The 26,189-nt window shown below is 42.3% G+C and overlaps 1 protein-coding gene across 1 annotated transcript in view; it reads right to left on the bottom strand.

Annotated features, from left to right (window-relative positions):
* Positions 1–26,189, bottom strand: part of LOC101163727 (kallikrein-7) — a 93,849-nt gene that overhangs the window by 25,214 nt on the left and 42,446 nt on the right. The window lies entirely within an intron of this gene.

Raw genomic sequence — 26,189 nt, 5'->3', positions numbered from 1 at the left:
AAGCAACAAAACTATCTCAGTAAGCAGTTTTTGTCTGGGGGTGGATGCTGGGCCTCAGACTTTAACCCGTTTTTCATGAGTCTGATGAGTTTATCTGACGATCAGAGAAGTCTTGCGAGCGCACACGCTGGCTATATTTTAGAAATTTCCCCCTACAGTAAGTTATCTTCCTCTAGAGTTTTGTTTTACGTATTTAAAATGTCACTGTGAAGACCTCCTCCCTGAGTAGGAGGACACTCAGAGCAGGTTGTGTTTCTTCTTGTAGGTTCTGGAGGGGTCACAGTCAAAGGGCCTCATTTTGTCAACAGTTTTATTGACATGAGGCTCTTTTACAAATGTGTTCCAGAGAATTTTCATGAATATTTCCAGAAAGGCCAAAGAGAAACCTGTGGGACATCATGAAGATCGACTCCTGACCTGCGCTTAGAGAACCAGGAAGTTCCAGTGAGAGAAAGAACGAAAACCTTTACAGCAGCTGTGGTTCCATTGCACCCAGTGGCGGTTGTACCCTGAACTACTCCCCGGGCGAGACTCCCCCCCCCCCCCCCCATAGAGTCACTTCGTACATGTCAACTGACATGTTTTATTGTCATTGAAATTAAGAAATTGATTTAAAAAAAGACGTTTATCAGAATTCTGCACTGCATTATAACAGTTATCAGAACATAAAAAATAAAAGACCATAAGCATGGCAAAAATATATGGAGTCCTATACTGTTCATAATTTGTTCTGTTAATTAAATAAATAAATATTTAATTCAATAAATAAATATGACCTCATGCAAATAGACAATCAACCAATAAATCTCTCATAAATATCTAAAAAGATCATGAAATGGTGAAAAATCTGCACACAGATTTTAAATTAGCCATTATATTATTCAATATATTTCTTCTTTCTCTTTCGGCTTTTCCCATCAGGGGTCGCCACAGCGAATCATCCTTTTCCACCTCACTCTATCATGAACATCTTCTACCCTAACGTTAGCCAACTTCATGTCCTCTGTTAAGACATCCATGTATCTCCTCTTTGGCCGTCCTCTTGCCCTCCTGCCAGGCAGCTCCATCTCCAACATCCTTCTACCAATATATCCACTATCCCTCCTCTGAACATGTCCAAACCATCTCAGTCTGGCTTCTCTGACTTTGTCGCTAACACAGGCAACATGAGCCGTCCCTCTGATGTACTCGTTCCTTATCCTGTCTAACCTGGTCACTCCTAAGGAGAACCTCAACATCTTCATCTCCGCTACCTCCATCTCAGCCTCTTGTCTCTGTCTCACTGCTACCGTCTCTTACCCATAGAGCAGAGCTGGTCTCACCACTGTCTTGTACACCTTTCCTTTGAGTCTTGCTGGCACTCTTCTGTCACACAACACTCCTGACACTTTCCTCCAACCGCTCCAACCTGCCTGCACTCGCCTCTTCACCTCTTTTCCACAATCCCCATCACACTGAACTGTTGACCCCAAGTACTTAAACTCCTGCACCTTCTTCACCTCAGCCCCCTGTAACCTAACGCTTCTACCTTGATCCCTCTCGTTCAGACACATGTATTCTGTCTTACTACGACTGACCTTCATACCTCTTCTTTCCAGAGCAAACCTCCACCTCTCTAGCTGTTCCTCCACCTGCTCTCTACTCTCACTGCAAATTACAATGTCATCCGCAAACATCATTGTCCAGGGAGATTCCTGTCTTACCTCGTCTGTCAGCCTGTCCATCAGCACAGCAAACAAAAAAGGACTCAAAGCTGATCCTTGGTGTAGTCCCACCTCCACCTTGAACTCCTCTGTCTGACCTACAGCACATCTCACCACCGTCATACTTCTCTCATACATGTCCTGAACTACTCTGACATACTTCTCTGCCACTCCAGACGACCTCATACAGTACCACAGCTCCTCCCTCGGCACCCTGTCATACGCCTTCTCTAAATCTACGAACACACAATGCAGCTCCTTCTGACCTTCTCTGTACTTTTCCATCAACATTCTCAAAGCAAAAATGGCATCAGTGGTGCTCTTACGGGGCATGAAACCATACTGCTGCTCACAAATCTCCACCTTCTTCCTAAGCCTGGCTTCCACTACTCTTTCCCACAGCTTCATTGTGTGGCTCATCAACTTTATTCCTCTATAGTTGCTGCAGTTCTGCGTGTCACCCTTGTTCTTAAAGATCGGGACCAGAACGCTTCTCCTCCATTCCTCAGGCATCTTCTCACTCTCTAAAATCCTATTGAACAACCTTGTTAGAAATTCCACTGCTGTCTCTCCTAGGCACTTCCATACCTCCACAGGTACGTCATCAGGACCAACGGCCTTTCCGCTCTTCATCCTTTTCAGAGCCTTCCTAACCTCATCCTTTCCAATCTCTGCTACTTCCTGCTCCACAACAACCACATCTTCCTCCCTTCTTTCCCTGTCATTTTCCTCGTTCATCAGCTCCTCAAAATACTCCTTCCATCTTTTCTGTACACTCTCTTGGGTTGTTAGCACCTTTCCATCTCTGTCCTTAATCACCCTTATCTGTTGCACGTCCTTCCCATCTCTGTCTCTCTGTCTGGCTAGCCTGTACAAGTCCTTCTCTCCTTCCTTTGTGTCTAACCTGTCATATAGCTCATCGTAAGCTTTCTGTTTGGCCTTTGCCACCTCTCTCTTCACTCTACGCTGCGCTTCCTTGTACTCCTGTCTACCTTCCTCAGTCCTTTCTACATCCCACTTCCTTTTAGCCAACCTCTTCCTCTGGACGCATTCCTGTACTTCCTCATTCCACCACCAAGTCTCTTTACCGTCTTTCCTCTTTCCAGATGACACACCTAGCACCTCCCTACCTGTTTCCTTGATAATCTCTGCTGTAGTTTCCCAGTCCTCTGGAAGCTCATCCTGACCACCCAGGACCTGCCTCAACTTCTGCCTAAATTCCTCACAAGTTTCTTCATTCTGTAGCTTCCACCACTTGGTCTTCTTTTCTGTTTTCCCTCTCTTCTTCTTCCTGACCTCCAGAGTCATCTTACACACCACCATGCGGTGCTGTCTGGCTACACTCTCTCCTACCACCACTTTGCAGTCATTAACCTCTCTCAAATGACCTCGTCTACATAGGATGTAGTCCACCTGAGTACTCCTACCTCCAATATATAATTATTCAATATATTTCATTTTGCTTTAAAAACATGTTCATTATTTTAAACAGAATTTTAAAATATATATTTTTAATCATGTGGAATATTATTATAATTCTACGTCTTTTTCAGAAGCTCGTATTTCAAAATCAATATTTTCCAAAGTAGCTTTGTTTTTATTTCATGTTGCTGTTTTTCACAATGGCGTATTTATTTCATGAAGAGCTTTTGCAGGAGACTGAGTCTGTCTGTCAATCAGTGAAAGTTTGTGGGACCTAAACGCTCATTTGCTGATCCCTGCAACAGACACATGAATCATAACTATTGTTACAAGTTAAGGCAAAGCAAACGTTTAAGAATAAAATCTTAAAAAATAAACAGTGACATTATTTGCAACATTTGGGCCTACTTCAGTTTTGGTCATCGACCAAAACAAAGTTTTCCTTGGCACCGCTGTTGTTGCAGGGCAGGTAGCAGGTCGCGTAGGACGGTTGAGGCTTTAAAAAGCTTTAAAGGCTCAATAAAGCTTTAAAGGGGATTTTCTACCAGTCACTTAATGAATCCATCAAAGATCATCTCTGTTCATAACCTGAGGCTAATACTTTTGAGGACTTGGTTTATGCAGCCCTCCGCTCCAATTTCCGACTCAAGGAAAGACAGACTGAAAAGGACCGATATAGCCACCATCTAACTTCAGTCATTACGCTCCACCATTAAATCCACCTCTTGTACCTAGTCAGGATTCCTCACAAAGAACCTCGGAGGAACCTATGCAGATCGGTCACTCCAAACTTCAAGAGGAGATTATTTAATTTATCGGACCTGAGGAAGTAGCTATGGAGGCATAAATCCAGGAGACGCTTTCTTTAGGTCATATCCATCCCTCCTCTTCTCCAGTTGGCGCAGGTTTCTTTTTTTGTTGAAAAGAGAGACAAATCCCTTCGTCCTTGCATTGACTTTAGAGACTTTAATCAAAGTACTATTAAAGACAAATACTCTCTACCCCTTCTGAGTATGGTTTTCGACACTGTTCAAGAAGCTCGCATTTTCTCCAAATTAGACCTACGCAATGCTTATCACCTTGTTCGCATGAAAGAAGGGGAAGAGTGGAAAACCGCCTTTAATACACTTCTGGGTCACTTTTAATATTTTGTCATGCCTTTTGGGCTGACCAATGCTCTTGTAGTCTTCGAGAGACTAGTTAAAAATGTCCTCAGTGACTTCCTCAATCGTTTTGTATTTGTTTACCTTGACAATATCCTGGTTTACTCACAAGATCCGGCCCAACACTAAACCCATGTTCGTCGAGTCCTTGAAAGACTCTTGGAAAATCAACTGTAGGTCAAGGCAGAAAAGTGCGAGTTCCACATTCCAACTAAAACGTTCCTGGGACACATTTTGGAAGCTGGTTGCATCTGACCCGACAGAGCCAAAAATTGAAGCTGTCACTAAATGGGAACCGACTACTAACTGAAAGAAACTACAGCAATTTTTGGGATTTGCAAATTTTCACCGCCACTTCAATTGGAATTTACAGTCAAATTGCTTCACCTTTGACCAAATTCACTTACATCCTAAGACCTTTCAGTTGGAGTTCCGAAGCACAAACTGCATTCGACACCCTCAAGAAATCGTTCGTCACTGTCCACATACTCATCCAACCTGATACTACACACCAATTCATTGTTAAAGTCAACATATCTGATTCTAGTGTGGGTGCTGTTCTGTCCCAAAAGGAGTCTTCAGGCAAACTCAAACCTTGTGCTTTTTTCTCTGAAAAGTTCTCACATGCAGAACAAAATTATGACATGGGGAACCATGAACTGCTGGCTATCAAACTCGCTTTGGAAGGATGGCGCCATTGGCTGGAGTGGCCAGCTCAATCTTTCATTGTCTGCACTGATCACAGAAATTTGGCATATCTACGCTCTGCTAAAAGGCTCAACGCACGCCAAGCCCGTTGGTGTCTTTTCTTCGACCGTTTTGATTTCACTATTACCTACAGACCTGGAAGTCGAAATATCAAACCTGATGCTCTCTCCCACCAATTCAACACCTCTGATCACTCAACTGATTCAACCATTATACCCACCACCTGCATCATAGGCAACCTAACTTGGGAAATCGAAACCAGGGTCCTACAAGGACAAGGTGAGGAACCCCAACTATGCACCATGTCCTGACAGTACCTTGTTTGTTCCATCCACCCTACGGTCTGATGTCCTCACCTGAGGACATACGTCACGCATCTCCTGTAATGCTGGTGTCCACCGGACTCTCAAACTCATCCGCAGGTGCTTCTTTTGGCTCTCAACGGAGAAAGATATGCAGGAGTTCATCGCCGCTTGCACCACCTGTGCCCGGTCTAAGACCTCCAATTCTCCCCCCGCTAGACTAATCTTTCCTAAATGTGAATCCCACAAAATCTGTAACTAGTGCAATATTTGAAGCCAATGTGCAATATTATAAATTCCCATGTGCAATATAGTCCAATAAAGAAAAGTTACGTAGCTTGTACATATGTATATTTTCAGTTAAACACAATTTTATCGTTTTTTTAGAAGATTACCTATTTTTATTGTTTAAGCAGCTGGAGAGTACCGGAAATTTCGTTGTCACAAGTTTCTTGTGTAATAATGACAATAAAGGCTTTCTGATTCTGATTCTTTGCCTACTCCCAGTTGACCCTGGTCACACATCAACCTGGATTTTGTGACTGGTCTGCTTCCCTCTCAGGGTAACACCGCCCTTGGAGTCACTGTAAGTCTCACATCTGGCTATCACCCTCAGTCAAATGTCAAGCGGAGAGGGCCAATCAGGAGTTGGAGCCGGCCCTCCGTTGCCTAACGGTCCAAAATACCTCGGACTATGCTCATAATACTCATCCTTTGACTGCTACCGGGTTGTCTCCGTTCGAGGCCTCCCTTGGGTACCACCTCTGTTTCCATCACAGGAAGTCGATTTGGCAGTCCCCTTGGTCCAGCATCATCTCCGTTGTTGCCGACGCATCTGGCATCAGACCGAAGCTGCTCTCCTATGCACCAAGGAGAGTAATAGCCAGATCGCCAATTAACACAGGGTGGTGGGGCCCATTTACCAATATGGTCAAAATGTTTGGCTCTTGCCTCGGAACATTCCTATCCAATCCATCTCCCAGAGGCTCGCTCCCCGTTTCATCGGGCCCTACGTCATTGAAAACTTATCAATCCCTTTTGTGTTTGTCTCCGATTGCCAGCTGCCCTCAGGATTCATCCTTCCTTTCATGTTTCCCAAATCAAGGCTGTCAAGGAGAGCCCTCTCTGGCAGCCTTCTGTTTCCCCTCCTCCCCCCCGTATCATTGACTGCGCCCCGGCCTTTATTGTTAGCCGAGTATTGGACGTTCTACGCCGGGGCCAGGGTCTGCAGTTCCTGGTTGACTGGGAAGGTTATGGTCCAGAGGAGCGGTCATGGATCTCCTGCTCACTCATCCTGGACTCATCCCTCATCCCGACGAGACGAGTGTGGTGAGATAACTTGACAGCGCGTAAGTGGTGAATAAACATTTTGGTTAATTTCATTACACCGCCATAATAAAATAATCCAGAAGGTTAACAAAATCTGACAAGGTTGTTAAGCATTTGTCAGCCTGGAGGACTTGGAAAATCCGAGAATTACATCGACGAGTGTTACAATACCTGCGTCATGAGGAAATCTCTCCAGCCTCGATTGTTGTTTTAACTTGCTTGAGATCCTCCATAGGAAACCCTCCTGGATCTTCAGGCGAGGAGAATGAGGGACAATCTAGTGATCTTGGGGATTCCAGAGGAGGCAGAAGAAGACCCGGAGGCCACAGTGAAGTCCTTCATAGAAGCCCAGCTTGGTGGCTTCACAAGGAGGAGGTGCAGAAGATCAATTTCCATAGGGTTCACCGGATCAGAGGGAAGAGGCCAGACAACCAGCGTCCGCGCCAATTGTGGCTAAATTTGAGCAATACAAGCAAAAGGAGCTGGCGAAGAGCTTAAGGGAACGCACTTCAGCGTTAACCATCAGTTTCCGGTCGAGATCCTCCACGGTAGGAAAATCCTCCTCCCACTGAGGAGGAAGCACCTCACTGCTGGGTCCCGAGCCGTAGTCGCCGTCGACAATCTGTACGTGGACGGTCGGCTCTTCACGGACCCAGAGTTAACTACCTGGCTGTGTTGAAGTCTTTCAGATGCTTACTGACATCTGCGCTGCCCAGATGACACCCGCTAAACTTAAATAAATAGAAATTGGATCATCAATAATCCACACCTCTCAAGAAAACCGTTTTTCCCCCTCTCACATTAATGTTTTTGTTGTTGTTTCCTTGTTTTGGTTTTCTGTTCTCTTTTCCTCTCTCTTTTCTCTTGTCCCCCCCCCCACCTTGCCCTTTCATCATATGTGAACCACGTAAAGACAACGCATCCAAGGTGAGAATATATTTATGCATGGAACGGGCATGCACACACACGGGCATGCACACGTGATCCCGCACACACACATCAATAAACTGCAAAAACCTCACATAAGATAACACAGGACGCATGCAACATGCAGCTCACAGCAAGGAAATGTTACCCACAATGCACGGTGCTTCACGGTGCAGCAGGTACGCACAGCGGGCACGTAAGCACAGACTGGCACACACATTATTTAGCCCTACATTCTCACAGTTAGAGCAGTTATGAATAGTCTTAATAGACCTGGCTCTGGGCCAAAGAGGCTAAAAGTGTTAAACCACCTGAATGATCTTAAAACAGATATAGCCTTACTGCAGGAGACCTATTTATCTTAATCAGCTGATCATCTCTTGTGCTGGTCACAGTTTCCATTTATGTATTCTGCTTGTTACAATTCCAAATAAAAAGCTGCAGTTAAATGACATTATCTTTTTTTTTTTTTTTCAACTTGTCCTGTCCAACAGCTGGGCAGACAGATGAGAGCTGAGGGCCTCTTGTGTTGGACATATTTTACTTTAACAAGAGGGGTTATTAATCTTCAGACAAACCAAAGGTATGTCTGAATAAACCCCTTTTGTAATTGAGGCCAAACTTTATTAATTTCAATCATGTTTAAAAATCTTTGGTGTTGGACCGGACGGAAAAGGAAAGAGGGGAAGAAGAGAGAGGGACGTTAGAGAGAGGGGGGGGTAGGAGGGTGATAATAGGAGGGAAAGGGGGATAAGACCATGAAGCAGCATAAACCAACACGTTTACTGGTTGTTAATCATTATAGTAAGGTTCAAATGTAGTACAAAAAGGGGCGGGGTCTGTCCACACACACACTCAAATGTTATAAACACACCTGCTAGCTGCAAAAATGTCCACCTGTCGACATGTACACAAAACAGATAGTGTTCACACGCATACTTATGCCTTAAAACCAACTAGAGTGAAATATTTCAGTCATTCAGTCATGCAAACTGTTAGTGCAAAGGTGAGCTAACACCTGTGCTCAGGTGAGTGTTTATGTTCTTCTAAAATGGATGGTGGAACGTGAAAAGAAGGAGGGAGATTGCCCAGCCATCCCCACCCCAAGACCCCCACCGCAGCAGCAGCGGCAGCCGGAATCCCCCCAACGCCACACGGGAACCGGCAGGGAACAACCGCCGCCCGGGCGACCAAGCCCGCCACCCAGGCCAGGGCCAGCAGGACCGCCGCGAGGCCCCCAGAGCCAGAGAGCAGGGAGGCACGGAGGGAAAGAGAGCGCCGCCCCAGCCCAACCAGGAGAGCAGCCCCCCCGCCGCGCCGGGAGAGCCCAACGCAGGGCCCCACCGGAGAAGGACGCCCACAGCCCCAGACGAGCACCCCACCACCACCCAGGAGTTCCGGGCATCCCCCTGCCCCAACCCCAGGTACGAGCCAGGACCCCCCAAGGGAGACCCGCTCCGCACTCCAGGCAGCCATCCGCCCAGCCCACGGTTGGTCCAGGGAGGAGCACGGCAGGGGCCCGTCGCCCCCGCCCAGGAGGGGGGAACCCCGGGGAAAAAAGAGGGCCCACAAGGGGTGTTGTAAATATGGCCCGACCAGGCTCGGCCACAGTTGGAAATTTGCCGGGGCCCTGCGCTCAGGAGCAAGGCCCAGAACCCACCCCCCAGGGACACGAACACCCCCGGCTCAGATGTAATGTGAACCCCCCCACCGCGCGGAGAGAGCACCGCCGGGCCCAGGAAGCCGGCACCCCGGGGACACGGCCACCGTTGCAAAGGGGCCCGTACCCCCCACCAGAGAAGAGGTAGGGGACAGATGGTCCCAGGTCCCACCTTCCTTGCAAAATGTATGTGCGTGTATGTGTGTTTGAGAGGGTGTGTGTGTGCATGTGTGTGTGTTTATGTTGGGATGTATATATTGAGGGGGAGGGGTGTGTATACTAAAGCGGGTGCAGGTAAAATTGGCGGGTAGGGCACTAAGGGGACATCTCCTGATTACTCACAGTGACGTCCCCTCACCCTCCCCACCAAGGGGCCCTAAATGTCTAAGGTGCGGTTAAAATTGGCCGGTAGGGTGCTAGGAGGACATCTGCTGCTTGCTGGCAGTGATGTCCAAGCACCCCCCCTACCAAGGGCCCTACATGTCTAAGGTGCAAATAAAACCGAAAGAAGGGGGGCCCACTCCATACGGCAACCATAGGAGGGGGGCCACTGCCTAGTAACCCCCCCCCCCCAAGGCTCATCGCAAGGTAACCCCCCCCACCCCCTCACCCTTATATGAGGTTATATGAGGAAGGGGGTAAGTTGTTAAATGACATTATCAATAAACAAACACAAATACAAAGACTTTGACTTGAAAGATTTGAAAAGTCAAATAAATCTGGCAAATTTCTAGCCAATCAGTTTAAAATTCATAGAGAAAAATCAACAATCACATCTATTATGGACCAAACAGGAAATGTCACCCATGACCCGGTCAAAATTAATAACGCATTTGAAAACTTTTATAAAAACTTGTACACATCACAGATCAATCCATCAGAGCGAGGTGTTGACCAATTTCTTGATAATGTAATTCAACCCAGGTTAAATGAAGATCAAATTACAAATTTAGACTCACCACTCTCGTTGTCTGAACTTCATGAAGCTCTGTTACTTCAAATCAAATCAAATCAATGCCACCCCCCCCCCCTCTCATACACACACACACACACACACACACACACCCACACACACACACGTACTCACTCGCTGTGATAAAAAGACAACAGGATGCAATATAGAATCCTGGCTTTGTACTGAGGTGGGGAAACAATGTTTTGGGGACATGTCAGAGACATCAAGACCTGCATGACAATTAATTACCTCCTCTTGAAGCCAGAAAAAACTGAAGTCATTATAGTTGGTCCTAAAAACTTGAGAGATGATCTGCCTGCTCAGAAAGTCTCCCTGGATGCTATAAGTATAGCCCCCAATTCCACAGTTAGAAACCTTGGGGTTTTATTTGACCAGGACTTATCATTTAAGGCTCACATATCTCAAGCGTGTAGAACTGCCTTTTTTCCTCTGCGGAATATAGCTAAGTTTAGAAATATACTTTCTAAGAGTGATGCTGAAAAACTCATCCATGCATTTGTTACGTCTAGACTGGATTACTGTAACTCCTTGTTAGCAGTGTGACCTAAGAATTCCTTAAGAAGACTCCAGCTTGTTCAGAATGCAGCAGCTAGATTAGATAGCTGGAACTAGCAGAAGAGATCACATCACTCCTGTGTTAGTTTCACTTCACTGACTCCCAGTTGATTCTAGAATCAAGTTCAAGATCCTCCTGTTAACCTATAAGGCCTTACATGGAATGGCCCCGTCCTATATTAAGGACCTCATAGTCCCTTACCATCCAATAAGAACACTTCGCTCGCAAAATGCAGGACTGCTTGTGGTTCCTAGAATTAGTAAAAGTACAGTTGGAGGTAGAGCGTTTAGCCACCAAGCCCCTGTTTTACGGAATAAGCTCCCAGCTCATGTAAGAGAGGCCGATTCAGTTTCTACATTCAAAGTTAGACTGAAAACATTCCTCTTTGAACAGGCTTATTGTCAGACTAGTTAGTATTCAGAGATTATTTAACTTAATGTTAATGTGTTTAAATTAAACTTAATAACAATAACTATTTTTTAAAAGGCTGCTAGAAGTTGAAGCTGGGGTAACTATGGTGCACTGGGGTTCTGTCCTCCTTTCTCATCTACTTTACCCTTCCTCTCTTCTCTATTTTTGACCATCATTTATCATTTAGTTCTCCATGCCTCTGTTTGGTGCAGTGCGATTCATGTATTGTCACTGTTTCCCTCTCCCCTCCTGTGGAGTGGGAGTGCTTCCAGACTCCAGTTGGCTATTCTGTGCTCCAGTTCCTGACCGTCTATCTCGCCTTTGCTCCCGCTCCTACACCTGGCTGTGGATCCTGCCTCTGGCTCGTCTCTGCTCTGTACCTGACCGAGTACCTCGCCTCTGCTCCCGCTCCTACACCTGGCTGTGGTTCCTGTCTCCGGCTCGACTCGCGCCTTTGACTGTCCCCCCAACCACGGCTGGATGAAGCTCGTCTGCTGGACTTTATATATGTAGTTGTAGATTTAGATAAGTTAATTCTTCTCTAAGAGTTGTGGTAAATCGCCTGTCCGTTCTGGGGGAGGATCCCTCCTTCATGTAGGCACCCCTGAGGTTTCTTCGTTTTATCCGGAATCCGTTTTTTTTAGGAGTTTTTCCTTACCGCGAAGGGGGGTCTAAGGGCAGGGATGCCAGTATAGCTTAGTCAGTTTGTTAGTTCATTTTAGTATTTTCCTATTGAACTCTTTGTATACGTGATCCTTTTGAGTTCATGTTTTACTTCGAAGCCCATCGAGACGACTGTTGTTGTGATTTTGGGCTATACAAATAAAATGGAATTGAATTGAATTGAATTGAATTGAATTGAATTGAATTGAATTGAATTGAATTAGTACCCAGCCAGAGGCCTGTTGCACAAAAGTAGAATTAAGACATCTGGGATAAATGACTGAGCTGAGCTCAATGAAGCCAAAACATGTGGGTCCAGGCTTAATTGGTTGCACAAAGACCAAGCCAGAATGAGCAGACACGGATTCATCAAGCCAGGTGAAACCAATCCTGGATAGGTGCACGCTCACGGCTCACTCAAATAGACCCCGCCACAGATCACAGATTAACTGATTTACCATGGCAACTAGAGCCGCTTACTTTTCCCCGTCGGAAGCACAAATCCTCATGGAGGCATGCGAAGAGGTAAAAGATCTAATTAAGAAGAAAGGCAACACCACCACAGTGATAAAGCAAAGAGAAAAAAGGAAATTACCAGCCAATTAAGTTTACGAAAATGTAACTTGTCATTTCAACCGGAAAATTTTATGTTTGTAAATCTTAAGTGAATGAATCATGTCGATCGTACATAAAAATAATCCATTTAAAAGTTACTAATTTCAATCATGTTGATCCAACATGATACCATTAAATTGGATACATTAGTAATCGCAAGGAATTGTGGGATTCCATTTCCTTTGTCTATCTAAGCAGATTGGGGTCTAAGTGTGAGTTTTTGTCCATGGGTTTTATTGTCTAGCTGTTTTACTCTGTTTTAACTAGTGATTTAAACTGTTATGTTTATTTTTTTCTGCACCATGAGTTAGAGTTTGGTAGAGGATGATTACCAACCCCCTTGTGCGGTAAAATGTTAATGTTCCGATACTAGAGGCAGGATTCGTGGTATTTGAGCTCCTGTCTTGTGATGTGGGACTTTGCTACTTAATTCATGACTTTGATGTAAAAATTAAAAGTCCCATTGGATGTAATTATGGGAAGCATTATCAATGTCAGATGTATAAATAAAATTAAACCAAAAACTAACAATTTAAGTTAGATCAACATAAATTGTGTTGGGTAGTCATACCAATTTAAGTTGAATAAACTGAATTTAATGAGGTGTGACCAATTGAAGTGATTCAATTAAGTTGGATCAACTTTTATCTTTTGAGAGTGAGCAACAATATTAATTTAAAGTTGGGTCCAACTGCAGTATTTAGATTGAATCAACTTAAATTTATTAGTTTGAACCTAAGTACATTGAGTAGGACCAATATGAATCATTTTTGTTCAAGTAACGCTATCTAATCATGTGGAAATCATTTCCATAATTTTTTTGTGTTCATTCAAAGTGTGAGTGTAGTTTACCTGCTTTGTTTTGTCCTTATTCAATAAAGGAACATAATGTTACACATTGTGCTTTTATATTCATATGGAATGTGTATTTGTTTATATGACAGAGTACTAGGGCCCCACTGAGGACAAAGGATAAAGTCATAAATATATGAGACTGGTTCTTTCTGCAGAAAAGCAACATATTCTTTTTACAGTTTTGATAGTTATGACAATGTGATACTTCATATTCTGGCACATCAGCATGTCTTCGTTTATGAAACCATACTGAAGTATAATTTCACGAAATGCCCCACATCTGTCATTTTAACAACTGTCCTCCGTTAAAACAACTGGTTACAATATTATGACTTGTCTTTTTTCCCTCTGTGGCCCTAATATTCTATCATTTTACATATAGCCTTATAGTCTAATGATAGCAACATCGTCTAAAACATTATTTATCCAAAATGATTGAAATTAATGATCCCTAACATTTAAATAATGACAGTGGGTCTACTTATATGTGATAACAATGTATACTGAGCAGTGAAATAACTATTGGTTTCTGTTTGTGGCGACTGCTGACTGACATTAGGGATGAGATTAAATAGATCCTGGAATTTAGCCTGGTCTGGAGCAGGCTAGCTCCACATAATAAATCTCCATGGTAATTTATACCATAACATATCCTCCTGCCCCCTATCCAGCTTTAGTGCAACCGGATTGGGGATCAATTGAGCCAGGATCACAAAGATATCCTGGCTTAATCCCTTATCCTACTTTTGTGCAACAGGCTCCAGGTCGCATTTCAAAAAAGACAATCTGTGTTGTAATCTAAAATGAGCTCATTCACAAGAAAAGATTTATTTTAAAGAGAGCGAATGTTTAAAACAGCAAACTTTGAGGCTGTGTGTGAGTGCAGATGGATTGATTCATGTTTTTGTCTGGTAATGTGTGAATGTGATGAAGGTGTCTGACTGTTGAGCTGGTGGGTCTGACCCGGGGGTGTTTATTAAATCTGCTGGTTATGTGACCTGGGATGTGTTGTGTGATAGATGTGGTTTTAACTAAGGGTGGATTCTCGTGGTGGTCCAGTCAGTCAGTGAGCAGTTTAGTGGAGCGGAGTGTGAGTTCAATGCTCATGGATAGAAGTTGACATCCTGTTTGGTTTGGGTGGATGCCGTCTGGTTATGCCTGATGGTATAGCACCATGGCCTGACAGCTTTGCTGCTGAGTTTTATAAAGAATTTTGGGAACAGCTGGCACCAACGTTTTATAAAATGGTCACATTTATCAAGGAAAGCCAATCACTACCACCTAACATGAAATCAACCAATATAATCCTTCTTCTAAAACCAAACAAAGACCCCACTAGTCCTTCAAGCAATTGTACCATTTCCTCAATCAATGCAGACGTAAAAATGATTTGAAAAGCACTAGCACAGAGAATAGAAAAAAATCACTTCTTACATGATTCAAACGGTTTTCACCAAAGGCAGACACTCGGGTGACAATGTCCGCAGACTTGTTAATATAATTGATTTTGCCACTATTAAAAACCAGGAAATGACCATACTATCGCTGGATGCGGAAAAAGCTTTTGACAGAGTAAATTGGAAGTTCCTCATCGCTGGGTTTGGAGAATCATTCGTCATTTGGATTAAAATATTACATCACAACCCCAATCCAGCCATCAGAACTAATAGACCAACTTCCAACAGTCTTTTTCTTAGAAGACGAACCAGACAGGGTTGCCCACTCGCCCCTTCTCTTTTTGCTTTATTTATTGAGCCTCTCGCTGCAGCAATAAGAAAGAATGATTAAAGCATTAAAGGAATTAAAACTAAACACAGCCATCATAAAATTAGTCTCTATGCAGATGACATATTACTGCTTTTAGATAATTCACGTTCTGTAACTGAAAGAGCAATAATTATTAAAGAATTCTCCGCCATATCAGACTTAATTAATTAATTAATTGGAATAAACCTGTTTTATTATCACTGAGCAGTAATGCGTCTTGTGTCAAGTTTTTAATTGTATATTTCAGTCAGACAACTCATGCAGTAGTAATAATATTTCTTTTCACATCTTTTAGTTTGCTTTCACATACTTTGTTGCTTTCACATTCTTTGACATTCACTTCCTTTAAGTTAGCATTCACTTTCCTCTGAGTAAGCATTTTGCATTCCTCCAAGTAAGCATTTCATATTCCTCCAAGTAAGCGTTTCACATTCCTTTAACTTTGCATTTGACATTCCTTTAACTTGCATTTCACTTTCCTTTAACTTTGTATTTCATTTTCCTTTAACATTGCATTTCACTTTCCTTTAACATTGCATTTCACTTTCCTTTAACTTTGCATTTCACTTTCCTTTAACGTTGCATTTCACTTTCCTTTAACTTTGCATTTCACTTTCCTTTAGTTTGGCATAAAACTCCATGCAATTCCAAGATACAAATTTCCATAAACTTTTGGGTAATAACTACCCCCAACACCAATTTAATCAAGGTTGAAAAGAAATTAAATATATATATCAGTATGTAATCAGATGAAGTGTGTTTCAGAGGCATTCCATATTCAGACTTACAAGTATGACTGCTATGTGTGACCCGGCACCTTTGACCGTTGGGCCGCTCCCATTCGAGTACAGCGCCAAGAAGGGAACACACTATGTAGTGGATCTGCTAAGTGTGACCCAGCAGCATTGACCATTGGGCCGCTCCCGTTCGAGTATGACGCCAAGAAGGGAACACACTATCTGGTGGATCTGCTATATGTGACCCGGCACCATAGACCATTGGGCCACTCTATTTCGAGTATAGCGGCAAGTAGACGGCACAACTTAACATACAAGTCTGAAGCTTCCACTGGAATAATATAATAAAGCTTGAGTGATATCCATAATTTAAAAGCTTCCATCTGAGAACTATGAACGAGCTTAACTCTATAATTTTGATGCTTCTATCCGGCTCATAAAATACGAGCCTAAGTAACCTCGAATTTCGGGCTACAAGCATATCGTAACACAGCTTAAGAACGTCCTAATTTTGAGGCTTCTACCTGGCAAATAGTTTTCATTAAAATCTAATCTGAGATTTTGTATGCCATTCTGATACCAACATATCAGTTGATTCAAGTAAGATAACTCATTGAAACTCGGCAGAGGTTTACCACCCCATCACTTCAGTGCAGAGTAGGTGCGTGGAATGCAGTCGTCGTTGTATATCCAGATCAAGGTGAAGGGGCAACAATTTGCAGGGGAGCTGCAGGACGAGCAGAGACTATGGAACTTGGAAACCATCCAACTTTGTCGAGGGCTTGACATCATCCTCCAGAAACTGAATTGCTGACCGGGGAATATGGGTCACAGGCTCAGGAAGCGATGCATAGATAGACAAAACAGTATTAGTCTTGGCAATGAATACATAAATAATTTAGACCTGATTAGTTTAGAAAGCTTAAGATGAAAGGGAATAAAGTCCTTTTAAGAACAACTCTGAGAAAGAGAAATCAAGTAGTGAGTTTAAAGAGAAGGTTCTATCTGTGTATTCATAGTATCATAGAAAGCCATTAGCACAGATTCCAACAAGAAAGACAGTCTATATGGAACCTGCACGTAATATATCACCAAAATATATTTTATGTATGCACCAATAGTAAGAGAGAAGTAACCTTTAGTCATTTCCGGAGGGACGCACCTTAGGAAGGCCACTGAAGAGCAGGCGAATAGAAGGAGAACCAAGGTCCAAGGAGATTACGTAGATGAGGAAGGTCGCCATCCCACGTAGCATGGACAGCGGCTCGGCTAGATTTTAGGTTACATACTTGACATCATTGGTTCATAATAGGTGGACAACAAAAGCACGTATAACTTAAAGTTAATGGCAAAGGGGTGCCTGGAAATCATAATGAAGAAATTTTGAGATTGAAGAGAAATCATAGGGTCTGATAGTATATAAAATGGCTGAACCTCATGCATTTAGAGGCGGATAACAATAAGTCTCAAAAGAAAATACTCTTAGAAGAGTGTCATATGCGTAAAAGCAGGGCAGACTGAGGATTGGTTTGCGACAAAAAGTTTTTACTCTTGAAACTGACGCTAAAGAGCATCAGGGAAAAATTCTACAGCCAGACAGGAATTTAGCTCGTAATATAAGTTATTTAAACACTAAATCATGTTAAATGATGGCACATTACTATTTATTATTGCACTCTTGAAATAAGCTTTATAATAATCTCCACGGCTGAATTCTCTCAGGACCACATGAGCCGTTGATGGACCATTAGAGCTGAATGTTTGGATTAGCGACCAAACATTTTCTGGAGGTCGGACATTAATAAAATAACTTGTCATACATTTTTCTCTCCCCCAAAAGAGGGTGGAGCCACAAAACAAGTGGAGGGAGACCGAAGACCTGAAACAAACATCGTTATAACAAAACCACGCTAAGCGCAGAGAATTAGAGACCAGAAAAGCAAAACAGAAAAATCCAGAACAACGTTAACACGGGGGCCCAGGAAGGAACTACCCAGAACGAGAAAACAAGATGAACGGACGACAGTGGAAAAGGAATCACAGCAAAATACGGGTGGCCCAGAAGCGACCGATTCATATCTTACCTCCAAAGATGGGATAAAGTACGTCCCGCACAAACGCGGGAGATCACAGAGAAGGCATGCATCACAAACCAGAGATTCATGCAGAAATAAATCCAGACGGGCAGAGAACCATACGCCTACCTTAAATAAAGCAGAAACCGAAATCCAAAAATGAGTTGCAACCATCGAGTCGCAAAAGACTGGTGATGAGGAAAATAGAACAGAGAAACATTTAAAAAAATGCAAAACAAAGGGGGCCCAATAGAATTACACTAAGTCCAGCACAGGGCTTCTGAGAATTAAAGTCAAAAACATGACATACACAACAGCCGAAGGAAACTGACACATAACACTTCAAAACCCACCTAAGCCAGAAGACGCCACCGGGAGGAATGGAGAGGCAGAACAGAGGGAGCATCAGCAAAATAAGCCTCCCCCAGCCATGCACTGCGTCCGTTGGAATAAATCATAGAGATGGCAAGGTCAGCCAAAGAGCAAAACAAAAACTGGATGGATCACGAGGAAGAAGATGCTGATGACCCCCCTTCCCACACACACACACACACAAAATGGAGGAACCGAGGCGCCGACAGTTCTCACACAATCGCGTCAAACCTAAAAACGTGTGAGAGGCCACCTTAGGGCTGACTCAACTTTTTTTTTGTTTTTAACTATTTATTTATTTATGTTTTTATCTCACTGTGACAGAACAGCAGAAGTGGCCGTGCTAAAGTGACCAGTCTGGGTCTTGGTTGTTTGGAGTCAACAGTTTTGTTTTGTTTTATTTATTTATTTACCTACTTATGTATTTTCACAGTCCAACGTGTTCTCAATAACAACTCCCCATACTGAGCAAACACCTCTGCTTATATAGCCTTGCCCCAATTGGTTCAAACCATTACCGAAGGGATGCTGGGTTAACAGCTGAACACCCATTTCAAAATGGTTTCAGCTGAACATTCAAAATGGCTGGCAAGCATCTTAACAAACATTTGTCCAAACATGCCCTGGTGAGGTAGCAGGGGAGCAGAAAAACAGGTAAAATTGAGCGGACACAAGGCAAGGCAAGGCAAGTTTTTTGTATAGCACAATGCGTACACAAAGTAATTCAAGGTGCTTCACAAAACAGAAAAATGCATTAAAATCACAATACATCATAGAAATAATCAACGTAAAATTTACTTTAAAAGAAAAGAAAAAATTTGAAAATTAATTTTAAAATAAAGGAAGGAAAGGAAAGAAAAGTGCAGATAGGACCTTTCAGTCATATACACGGCTAAACAGAAATGTTTTAAGTATAGATTTGAACCTTAACACAGAAGAGGCCTGTCTTACGACTTCAGGGAGGCTGTTCCAGATTTTAGCTGCAGAATATTGAAACGCTGATTCCCCTTGTTTAGTTCTGACTCTGGGAATCAACAGGAGGCCGGCCCCTGAGGTCCTCAAAGTACGAGATGGTTCATATGGCACTAACATGTCAGAGATGTACTTTGGTGCTCGGCCATGGAGAGACTTGTACGCAAGCAAAGCTGCTTTGAATTCTATTCTTTGAGGTACAGGGAGCCAGTGCAGAGACCTGAGCACAGGACTAATGTGATCATACTTCCTGGTTCTGGTCAGGACTCGAGCAGCAGCATTCTGGATGTACTGAAGCTGTTTAACAGCTCGTTTGGAGAGGCCGGTGAGCAGGCCGTTACAGTAGTCTAACCTACTGGAGACAAATGCATGAATAAGTATCTCCAGGTCTGGCTTTGACATTATGTTTTTGATTTTGGTAATGTTTTTCAGATGGTAAAATGCCACTGATGTTACTGACTTGATATGGCTGTTAACAAATGCCACTTTGCTACACTCACAGAAGAGACAAGTCCATAAACTGACCAATCCAAATGCAGGTTAAACTAGTAAATGTGCTCAGCTTCAACAGAAAAGAAACAAAACAAAGAGCCACCACAACAAAGCCAGCACCGAATGAAGGCCCACACAGCGGAAACCAGACCAGGTGTTAAATTAAATTAAATTAATTTTATTTATATAGCACCTTTCATGACAAGAAGACAGCTCAAGGTGCTGTACATAAAAACAAAAACAAATGCAATAAAATACAATAAAATACAATAAAATACATTCAATTAGCCCCGTGCAATAAAATACACAGACAAACACCAGTGGATAATAAATAAGTGATTAAAATAAAGAGAAACCAGAATTAAGAGAAACCAGAATTAAGAGAAACCAGAATAAATAGAATCCAGAAAGCGCCGTCCGCCCTGTCCTCCTCTCGGCAGGGGTGTCAGTATAGACCCAAACACCCCAGCCGAGGGTGAGAAAACACTCGAAAACAGTCTAATTTGAAATAAAAAGAATATGTGGTAAAATATAAATCTTGATTAAGCAAATATAATAATAAAATGATGTGCAAAAACATCATAAAACGTAAAAAAGAATGAAGAATAAATATATATGTGATAAAATATCAGAAAATATAAGAATAGAAAATAGTAGATTAAACAAGTAAAATGATAAAAATGATGTAGTAAAACATCATAAAACATAAAAAGGCATAAAATCTAATTAAAATCTAATTTAAAAAGGTGTGTCTTTAGTTTCTTTTTAAAAACCTCCACAGTTGATGAAGCCCTCACATCTTCAGGCAGACTATTCCACAGACGAGGCCTGTAGTTTCTAAACGAGGCCTCGCCGTGGTTTTTTGTCCTGGTGTTGAAGAAATGCAGTGCTGCAGTAAAGAAGGATGAACAACTGACACACCTGGACTTAAATAGGATGCTGCACAGGTGAGTTGATTAACTGACCCGCCCTAGGGGAGTGGCCTAAGTAAGGCCTGCCTGAGTTTCCTGCCCGAAATGCTCCCAAGGTCGCTCACTTTGGCTGTGTCCGAATTACCGCCCTAACCCCTATATAGTGCACTATATAGTGCGGTCGCCATTTTGTAGTGCTGTCCGAATCTACAGTTCAAAAATCATGTGCACTAGAAATTTCCCAGAATTCTCTACGAAAAACCAGTGTGGATCGATGCTCACTCGATCGGCGAATATTGCCCAGAGTGCACTGCGTTCATACCAGAATGCATTGCGTGTGACCCACAATACACTGCGTTTGAATTATTCAAAGATGGCGGACGGTTGCGCTAGAAAGAGGACTTAAAAATGTAAGTATATTTAAAAGTATCTTGTATATGTTGTAAAATATATTTATAAATACGTAAGATGATGTGTTTAATATGTTATATTCCTCAATCGACTATCTACATTGTTTTGAAGCTCATCAATTTCGGTAATGCTAAAGCTAACGCTAGCGCGAATTAGCATTGAAGGCTAAAAACAAACGCTGTTGATAGTACATCAAAAAGCAGTGAGTTCTAACCGTAGTCATAAGTTATTAACACATTTTTTAAATGTGTTTATATATGTAGGGACAGACGAGGATAAGGAAAATCTGATCCATATGTGGATGGAGACAGATAGCCTGTTTGTTATCAGGCAAGCTGGTGCCGGATGGGAGTAAGAGACACTTGATCAGATTTGTATTTATTTATCATTAAACTGTAATCGTTGTCATGTTGGGGTAAAGGTTGTTGTTGAAAGAGGAGAGGAGGAGAGAGCAAGAAGGGACAGAGTGACAGGAGAGTCTGTTAAGCTTACCTGAGTTTAAAATATTACTCACAAAATGTAACGTCGTCGTTGTTTTTGCAATTTGTTTAATAAATGCATGAACAAAAATGAATTATTTACATGTATTATTTAAATCTGAGCCATTTTTAACAATCTCAAAAGGATTTTCATATAAATATCAAATGTACATATTTACAATTTCGTTTTATATGTTAACATTTATTTTTATACATCTTAACAATAATCCTGGTCTTCTAGAGTCATGTGTGTCACAGTTGGAGCTAAAAGGAAAGCAGAAATCTGTCCTCGCAGACGGACGCCACTTTACCCGTCCTACTGGTTCCTGCTGTGGCTCAACATCTGTGGCTCCAAGCAGTCCCCTTCTCTGATGCACATATTGTGCAGAACTGAACTGCAGGCAATGATTTTCATTGCAGAGGTTGGTTTTACTTCCAGTGCCCCCAGAAATATTGCTCTCCTCCTCATCTTTATAATGCCAAATCCTCTTTCTCCACCACAGAGCATGCCTTGGCGTGGTGCTGGTTGTAACGGGCCTGAACCGCATTCCTCATGGGTTCCCTGTAGGGTGTCAGCAGTGTGATGGGATGAGCAATGCAGGGATACCCACCATCACCCAAAAGGATCCTTCAGTTGGGTAATGTTTGATTTACATAAATTGGGCTTTTACATAGAACCTGTGAACTGTGGACTGATCCTTGATTCCCAACAAAAATATCTATAAATTTTGCATCAGAGTCACATACAGCCTGCAGTTGAATGGAATAAAAAAGCTTCCTGTTAAAATAACAAGCTGCATTTTCTTTTAGGGCCTTTATTCTTCAGTGGCAGCCATCAATCTTCCCCACGACCTTTTGGAAGGTGGAAGACCAAGCAAGCTGCTATAAAACCAGAGGTGACTAATGGCAGTTCATTCCCACTGGATGCTGGGTGACCCTGCTCATCAGCTGGAGGATGCGGTCTGCCGTCCTGTGGACAACGTCGCTCACAGTGGACCGTGGCATGTCAAAGGCCCTGGCTACCACGCTGTATGATGTGCCACATGCCAGCCAGAAAAGAAACACCAGGACCTCACTCTCCTGTGCCCCCCCCCCAGAGTGTGAGGAACCCGAAGCTGCTCCACCAGATGCTCAATGGTCCTGCGGGTCAACCGATCTGCAGGTCTGCCGGTCTGGTTTTGTGTCGGACTGAGCGTCAGCGTGAAGGGCCACGACAGACACCTTTATGTTGGCAAAGCAGTAGAGACGTGGAAGACCCTGTAAAATAGAAAAATAATTATTTCATTGAGAAAATTAAATCTGATTTTTTTTGAATGTTTCATTTTATTCTGATGTCTTACATTTTAGTTTATGACGTATTTATAAATGCTGGAAAATCTCGTGTTTTTTTTGGCTGGGTTTTTGGATTTTTATATAAATATTTAAAAATTAAAGTATTTTTGTTTAAAACAAGTGATATGGTTTGACTCTGAATAAAAAATACTAAACTTTGATCTCAAAAGTGTTTCATGTAGTTAGACTATACAGTTCATAGTCCAGTGTTAAAAGAGAATGTTAAACTCTTACCCAGCAGACTGTGTAACCTTGAGCACAATTAGTAACAAATGCTTAAATTGAACTAATAAAAAAACTTTAAAATTAACTCACAGATTGTTCATGTCTGGTCAGGGGCATCCAGAGGAAATCTTCTGAGACGTCTGTTCCTCCTCCGTGCTGTCCTGTGATGCTGCACATCTGCTCGTTTTTGGTTTGATCTCACGAAAAACGGTTGAATTATTGCCAGGAACACGGACAGATTCATATATAAAGCTATTTTCAGTAAGGTAGAAAAGAAAACTACAGAAAAAAAATGCCTCCTCGCAAGAGCCCGTAAATCGTACAGCGGCACAAAAATAAATATTGCCATGGAGTAATAACATGGGGGTTTATTTATCAACAAATACATAAAATCACCACCAATGTGTTTGTAATTTTATTATTTATAAATCAGCCACATTTTCCATGATCAGAACACAGCAGATTCATAAATAGTCTTCATAAAATGTTCATATTTATTATATTTTTACTTTGATAAATGGTTGTCATTCTCCGCGTTAAATAGAAGTAGTTCCCCTCCAGACCAAGTGGTGGCGGTAATGCGCCACTTTGTTTTCGTGCCAAGCGCCATTTGAAAACACCCGAAAGAGAAAACTAGTGAGCACGGGTGTCCGAATTGCTTTGAAAATTCAGAGAACTATATAGAGAACTATATAGTGCCGCACTATATAGGGTTTTAGTAGTTAGGGGTTAGGGCGGTAATTCGGACACAGCCTTTTACTACTACCAAATCTAGTCTCCATTTGGGGACACAGCCTGCCACAAAGTACTCCTGGGTTACACTTGTAGACTTCTGAGGTCAAAGGTCAAGCAAATTCTCCAAATATCTTGTGATCCTTGTTCTGTTTGTAGAGTGCACATTTTGTATTACCTGTGGGCTGCACGGTGGCGCAGCGGTTAGCGCTCTTGCCTCACAGCAAGAAGGCCCCCGGTTCAAGTCCCAGCTGGGGGACATGAAAAACACAACATCAATGGGAACCTTTCTGTGTGGAGTTTGCACGTTTTCCACATGCATGTGTGGGTTCTCTCCTCCCACCGTCCAAAAACATGCTTCATAGGAGCATGTTCATAGGAGCATCATAGGAGCATGTACAAAACTCTAAATTGTCCATAGGTGTGAGAGGGAATGAATGTGTGATTGTGGACATTCTACCCTGCGACAGACTGGCGACCTGTCCAGTGTGCCCCCTGCTTTCGCCCACAAGTGGCCGGGATAGGATCCGGCATCCCCGTGACCCAGAAAGGGACTAAACGGAATAGAAAAATGAGTATTACCTTTACTTTGTTCAAAGAATAGAAAGTAAGACACAAACAAATAGGAAGATGTCAAAGTCGTGAATCAAACTACAGGAGTGAAATGGATGAAGGTCACCTGCTGCGGTGATGCAAACAAAAAAGAACATGAACTTCTTCAGGATGATAAAAGAGCCAGAGGTCAAAGGGAGACGCCACGTTAAGGAGTTCTCCACTAAGCGACATATGAAGGGTCGTCTCATCTTTAAGCTGCCAGCTAACTTTGCTCAGGTGACCTGATGACATCAATGCTCCCATCTGCATTCATGGGCCTATTGTCCTACTACAGAAAAGATTGTAGATTCAGTATCTTTATTCAGCATTTTTGACCAAATATGATCCATATTTAAATTTGAAAAAACTCTTCCAAAAAACAAACAAAGGGAATTTATGACATCTTTGTTGTAGTTGGATAATTGGTCATGATTAGTCAGTACAGAAAGTTTGGTGACAAGAGGTTTGTGTCTTCAGAACTATTGAGAACCTTTATAATGAATCATATGTCTTAACATTTTAAAAAAAATACAATAAAGATGGAATTTTCCAATAATGTGGCATGAATCTGCTGACGAGTCTTCATTACCAGCTCATATAAATGTAGATGTTTTCCCCGAGCTTGCACCTGTTGACGATCACTTGGCAGCTGTCTTGCTGCTGTCTGCATTTACAGCTGGAAGAGACCAATTTTAATTAAAAAGCAAAAAAAAACTTTTATTTGTTCATTTTTTAAAATACATTTGTTCACTCTGTATTAATACAAAATGATTGAGATACTTGCCATCACATTTGAACGTTTTCTAGAAGTTATCGAGACATGAAGTAAACACAGGCAAATGGGAATTTATCATTTCTGATTTTGTTTGTCAGACTTTGCGGCAAAAGATTTTTACATTTTTTAATTTAAAAATTAATTTAATTTATTTCTAGTCTGTTTTTTCCATCTGAAAAACATTGCAAAGCTCCGCCCCTCACTCACCCAGTCTGATGCAGAAAAACTAATCCATGCTTTTATCTCCTCGAGACTAGATTACTGCAATGCTCTCCTTGTTGGGATTCCTAGCAGGAGCCTGGAAAAGCTCCAGCACATCCAAAACTGCGCTGCTAGGGTCCTGACAAGGAGACGCAAATTTGACCACATCACTCCTGTCCTTCAGTCACTTCACTGGTTACCCATTCGTTCCAGAATTCAATACAAACTCTGTCTCCTCACCTACCAATGTGTCCATGGAACTGCCCCTGCCTACCTCAGTGAGCTCCTTTTCCCGCAAGCCACTTCACGACTCCTCTGTTCCAATTTCACACACTGCCTTCATCAGCCAAGGACCAGGCTAACCACTATGGGAGACAGAGCCTTTCAGGCTGCTGCCCCTCGACTCTGGAACAATCTTCCACAATCCCTCAGAGCCCCACAAAGCCTTGGCACATTCAAAAAAGGCTTAAAAACTTTCCTTTTTAATAATGCTTTTTAGTACTTTCATTGTTGTTTTATTTTTGTCTTACCTTGTTCTTATTGTAAATCATTTTTATTTCTGCCTCCATTGTAGCGCTTTGAGATTTTATCTAAAATGTAAAGCGCATTCTAAATAAAATTTATTATTATTATTATTATTATACACACAGATGCAGATCAGCGCAAGTTCTCACATTCTATTTTATTCTATTATCAAATCTACAAGCTCGTCCATTTAGACACATTTTTACATTCATATTACAGTAGACGAAAGCAACAAAACTATCACAGTAAGCAGTTTTTTTCTGGGGGTTGATGCTCAGCCTCAGACTTTAACCCGTTTT

The sequence above is a fragment of the Oryzias latipes genome, chromosome 4, assembly GCF_002234675.1.
Source record: "Oryzias latipes chromosome 4, ASM223467v1".
Classification (NCBI taxonomy): domain Eukaryota; kingdom Metazoa; phylum Chordata; class Actinopteri; order Beloniformes; family Adrianichthyidae; genus Oryzias; species Oryzias latipes.
The sequence above is the reverse complement of the archived record's forward strand: the minus strand, read 5'-3'. Positions and strand labels throughout refer to the sequence as shown.